Below are 6,101 nucleotides of genomic sequence, written 5' to 3'. Positions count from 1 at the left end.
CCCAGCGCGCCGCGATCCTAGGCGAGGGCTACGGGGTCCGTTGGCCGAAGTCCGCGTTCTGCTGCCAGAGTCCTCTCCGCTCTGCTCAGATCCGGCCCGCACCTCTCCCGCCGAGCTCCGCCTTATAATAAACCCACAGGCCCTTCGCCGTTGCAGAAACTAGACCACCACCCCCAGCTCTGCCAGGTCTCGGGGCCAGACCCAGGCCCCACCCCCAGGACCCCGCCCCCTGAGTCGCCTCGCCCGGCCCCTTGGTACGCCCCGCCCCCTGTCCCCGCCCCCCTAGGGGTTCGAGCTCCCACCCCCCCCTCCTCAGAGGCAGAGGCTCGCGTTGGAGAGTCGTGGTCCTTGCAAACCCTGGTTCCGGAAGCTTCACCTCGGCTGCTCCTGCGGTAGTGGGGCTGGGGCGCATCCTTTTTCGCCACGGCACAGGGCACTGAGGCGCTGCCCAGGAGAGGAGCAGAAGGGGCGGTAGTCGGTCCTCCGTGGGCGCGAGGCTGCAGCGCCCTCTGGACGCGGTTGCGGAGCGCGCTCCAGGTGCGCTGGACTCCCAGCTCTCGTCGGGAGTGCTTTCTGGGGCTGAGCTGGGGCCCAGGGGCGGCGAGGCCTCACACCAATGGACACACACACACACACACACACACACACACACACACACACACACACAACGCCCCGTCTCTCCTCCAGCTGCGGATGGGGCGCCCTGCGCCCGCCAGCACATATTCTCACGTGCGCCTGTTCTCCCAGCACTCCACAAATTGCTGGAAACACAGGGACTTACTTTAAACTGCTGGATATGCTCGGGGAGGGCTCTCTTAAAAAAAGAGCTCTCAGCGTCTTTTTATAGAAGACAAAGACTTCTGTCTTCCAACTCTGGCCTAAAAGGAAAAATAAATAACTGCTTTGTTCCCCAGTGACCTCGGGGATGGCGATCTGAGAAGCACCGGTTGAGTTCCTGCTCCTTCATGATTCCCTGCCCGTCAGGCACCTCGGTCCAAAAAAGGCTGTGGACGGCCCGTGGGTGTAGGGCCAACGGCTGGGAGAGCAAAGGGGAAGGATGGGCCCTGCCCACAATCTGGTAGGCAGGAGAGATGGTGCCAAACGACCTTCGCCCTGGAATCTAGAGACCAAAGATGGCGTCTCCCTCACACGTCTCCCCGAGGCAGAAGGCAAGGACCAGGTGGGCCTGAACTGGGAACAAAGCAGTCTTCTAAAATTTCTTGGCCTCTCCAGAAGTTTCCAGTGTTTCTCTTTTAAAAGATTAAAGTGTCCTGGGTCATGCAGGAAGGGACAATTAACTATGGGGCCCCTGGATTCTCTCTCACCTGTGTGGCAGGTTTTCTTGGGGCTAAACACCCTCCAGGACTCCTCAGGAGCCGGTCTCATGTTACACTCTCCATCAGAGCACTAAAAGATGGTGGTCCACAAACAGTGCTCAGCCCTGCTTTTGCCCCTGCTTCTGAGTACCTGTTTGACCTCAGGAAACTCTTCCCTTTGGGGTGTCAGTTTTGCCAGGTCAGTCTAATGTGGATGAGGATCTTCATCAAGGTTCTTGAGGGCTGTTGCGGCTTCCTGAGTTCCTTGGCAGTGAATCATTACACAGCATGGCACCACAGAAGTCCAAGGGATGGACTCTCCAGCAGCTCAGAGAGTCCTGATGGGTTAAAAAAATGTCCTTTCCCGAGGCCCTAACTGCATCTACCGGAGGGTAGCTCCACAGGCCTGATGTCAGCTCTTCAGCCCTTTCAACTCAGTATAGAGGAAAAATAGGTTCATTTTAAATCTTACCTTTCTCTACTGCTCAAAACAGAAGAAATTAGGACCAGGGAGGGTTTGACTGGATCTCTTCCTATTTTAAAAATCACCAGTTTGGCATGCCTTTCAAATTGAATAAATTAGCCCTGGATCAATGTGTCTTTTTGGAGCCGACTGGGAAGAGGATGGGTCCTACAGAGGATCCCAAGAAGGCCATGTACACAGGAAAGAGAAGTTGAGAGTCCAGACTTGCTTTTGGTTCAGTATCCACAACCCAGCTTGCTTTTCCCCCTGCCCAAATTCTGCAAGAAAGCCTCTTCCCCCAAGAACCATCTCAGAGTGCCGTAGTACCCAGAGACCTGTGCCTCCGAAGATTTCCTATAGCCCCCTGGCATGGCCTTTCCTGTCTGTACTCATCAGCTCCTTCCTTGGGACCCCCCCAAGAGCTTCGTATAACCTAGCAACTAAAGGGTTAACGCCTGATTCGGCAGGAGGCCTCTAGCCTCAGGTCCAGGACACTAAGACAAGGCCTCCATTCTGATTTGTGTTTTTACCATGGGTAATTAAATATTTGCAAGATCATCCCTGGTGAATCACTGACTGCCTTGAAAGTCGCTTCCTTTCCCACTAAGAGAAAGAACATTTCTGAAAGGCAGGGCCATAGGACTTTACTCTGGGAGAAATGCACACTATTTCTCTGGGATGGCAGTCCATGGGGAAGGGGCAGGAAGCAGGAGAAGGCCAGCACTTGAACACAGGGTCCCCATTGTTCTGTTAGGCACCTCAACTGGCACAGGTATTCTCTGGGCAAGCTAACACCATCTATCTAAATTTAAAAATGTAGGGGTGAGCAATGGAAAAAATTAAAAATTTTAAAAAGCAGTAAAAGGACATAAGAAGGAGTCAATGTAGCCAAAGGACAGCCATTTTGACACTGTCTAGTTCTGTCATATTCTCAGCATTACCTAGCTTGCCCTCTAATCCAGGACAGAACTGGTTTCTCAGAGGTAGCTATTTTTTTTTTCTTTTAAGTTGGAGTCTCACTCTGTCACCCAGACTGGAGTGCAGTGGCATGCTCCCGGCCACCGCAGCCTTGACCTGCTGGGCTCCAGCGATCCTTCCGCCTCAGCCTTCCAAGTAGCTGGAACTACAGGTGTGCGCTACCAGGCCCGGCTAATTTTTTATTTATTGTAGAGATGAGGTCTCGCCGAGTTGCCCAGGTGGGTCTCGAACCCACGGGCTCAGGCAATTCACTCGCCTCAGCCTCCCAAAGCTCTGGGATAATTGTTTTACAACCCCTCCCCGGCTTGTTTTATATTAATTAGCTTTTCTATTCCAAGTATTCAATAAGAAATCAAGTTAACCTAATCAGCCCTTTGTGACCTTCATGACACAGACAGACTTCATCACCATGGCAGCAGTCATGTGACTGACCACCCATCTGCCTGCCATCCATCATATGACATCAGTACCTGTGCTTACCTGCCCCTTCATGATGTTGTGAAAAAGACAACCACCCAATCATCTTAATGACCTGCACCCACCAAAGGAAAGGTTTAAAAGGCATTCAACCTCAAACAGAAGCTGCCATTACTTTGCTAAGCTCTGATCTGGCCATGCAGCTCTTTGAGCCATGGCTGCCATGTTTTCCTGAGCTTTGGCCCTCTTCCCTACCTTGGGGAGGTGAATCCCCTCTCTCTTTTTCTCTCCAATTTACTTTCTAAATAAACTATGTTGTCCAATCTAACTTCTGTGCAGTTATTTGCATCTCTCATGCTGCACTGGATCACAGACTTCCCCGTCTGACCAAAATTTTGGAGCCCTACTGGGAGTCTGATCTAACAAGAAGAAAAAAAAGAAAAAAGAAAAAACTAAAATGTACTTAGCCTTTATCTCAGGAATTCTACTTCAGTGCATTTCTTCTTCATAAATATTTTAATCAATGTTATCCAATGAAGCATGTCTAAATGTTTATCAAAAAAGGAACGGTGGACAGCCGGGCTCGGTGGCTCAGCCTGTAATCCCACACCTTGGGAGGCTTAGGTGAGTGGATTGCCTGAGCCCGTGGGTTCAAGACCCGCCTGGACAACTTGGTGAGACCTCATCTGTACAATAAATAAAAAATTAGCCAGGTGTGGTAGTGCGAACCTGTAGTTCCAGCTACACAGAAGGCTGAGGCGGAAGGATCGCCGGAGCCCAGCAGGTCGAGGCTGCGGTAGCCGGGAGCGTGCCACTGCACTCCAGTCTGGGCAACAGAGTGAGACTCCAACTCAAAAAAAAAAAAAAAAGGAACGGTGGACCATGCCTGTAATCCCAACACTTTGGGAGGCCAAGGAAGGAGGATTGCTTGAGCCCAGAAGTTTGAGACCAGCCTAAGCAACATGGTAAGAGCTCATCTCTACAATAAATCAAAAAATTAGCTGGACGTGGTGGTGTGCGTCTATAGTCCCAGTTACTCAAGAGACTAAGGTGGAAGGATTGCCTAAGCCCAGCAGGTCAACATTACGGTAGCTGTGATTGTCCCACTGCATTCCTGCCTGGGTGACAGTGAGACTCCGACTCAAAACTAAGCAAACAGTGAAACAGATGTGAGTGGTTCACATGACATTCCAACACTGTGCACTATCATACAACATTTGTTTAAATGAAGGAGATGATTAAGTCTTGGCCATGGAGTTTTTTGAAACCTATGTTTAGGTGAAAAGAACAAGTTAAAGAGTGATCTATGTGTAGTAATGGCTAAAATTTTCTTAAAACAAAAACATGTGTAATGTACATATACTATAAATGTATGTAATTTTCACAAGTCTAGGGGAGGGCAACGGGGACACTGTAGGAGAACTGTTATGTTTACTTTGTATTCTTAAGTATTTATAATGAATGCACATATTACTTATTTACTGTTTAGTTAAAAGTTATCTGCTGACAATGAAGAGGAAAGCGACCTCAACCAATAACCTCTCCTCAAGCAGCGTAATAGGGCATTTATTGCCTGTACCTATACTACCTACCATACAACCAAAAACTCAACAATACCAGAATCTAAGCTCCCCTGACCTTCCAGCTCTGCCATTCCATGTGGCTTTATCCTCTGGATGGTGGCAAGATGACATCATTCCCTCTAGCTATCACAACTAACACTGACAGATACAGAAATGAGACCATCTCCTAGTGTCCTTAGAAGTGAGGAAATCATTCACCAGAGTTCCTCCCTACCACCTTTTTTCCCATCTCACTGGCCCAGAGTGGGTCCCAACCTCAACTCATCTCTGGCAAGGAGAGTTTGATGACCAGTACGGGTTTTGATTAATCATCTAGGGGCTTGGATATGGGGGAATCAATACCCCATCCACGAAATATTTTGACTTCTCAAAGAGCATCAGATACATGTAAGGGCATTCTTACTTCAAGATGACACAAAACACAAATTTTTTTTTCATACCTGCTTCTTCCCATAATGAAGCATTTTGAAAGACAGCTATTTGTTTTATTGTGAACACTTCAAACATACAGTAAAGAATACTATAATGAACATCTGTGAAACTACCACTTAGTTCATCAAATTTTAATATGATGTCCTTTTTCTTTTCCTTCTATCCTTTTTTGTGAAATGAAACATTTTAGATTATGATGATTAATTTTATATGTCTACTTGACCAGGCTAAGGGATGCCCAGATAGCTGGCAAAATATTATTTCTGGGTATGTCTGTGAGGGTGTTTCCAGAAGATATTAGCATTTGAATCAGCAGACTGATTAAAGAAGATCCATCCTCCCCAAGATGATGGGGGAGCATCATCCAATCCAAGGGTCCCCAACCTCTGAGCCATGGACAAGTACCTGTCTGTGGCCTGTGAGGAACCGAGACCTCACAGCAGGAGGTGAGTGGCAGATAAGTAGAGCTCCATTTACTGTCATATCAGCGACAGCATTAGATTCTCATAGGAGCACGAACCCTATTGTGAACTGCACACACAAGGGATCTAGGTTGTGTACTCCTTAGGAGAATCTAATGCCTGATGATTCCTTCCCCTTCTGTGGAAAAATTGTCTTCTACAAAACTGATCCCTGATGCCAGAAAGATTGAGGACCACTGATCTAACCTATTGAGGGCCTGAATAGAACTGTGAAGAAAGGGCAAATTCTCTGTCTTCTTGAGACACTCATCTTTTCCTGCCCTTGAACATCAGAACTCCTGCTTCTCAGTCCTTTGGATTTGGACTAAATTACCACCAGCTTTCTTGGGTCTCCAGTCCCACAGACTGTGGGACTTCTCCACCTCCAACATCTCATGAGCCATTCCCATCATACATTTATTCATCTATATGTCCTATTAGTTCTGTTTCT

This window comes from Carlito syrichta, unplaced genomic scaffold (genome assembly GCF_000164805.1).
Source record: "Carlito syrichta isolate Samal-C Ts95f unplaced genomic scaffold, Tarsius_syrichta-2.0.1 Scaffold304525, whole genome shotgun sequence".
NCBI classification, from domain to species: domain Eukaryota; kingdom Metazoa; phylum Chordata; class Mammalia; order Primates; family Tarsiidae; genus Carlito; species Carlito syrichta.
This window is presented reverse-complemented; position numbering follows the sequence as displayed.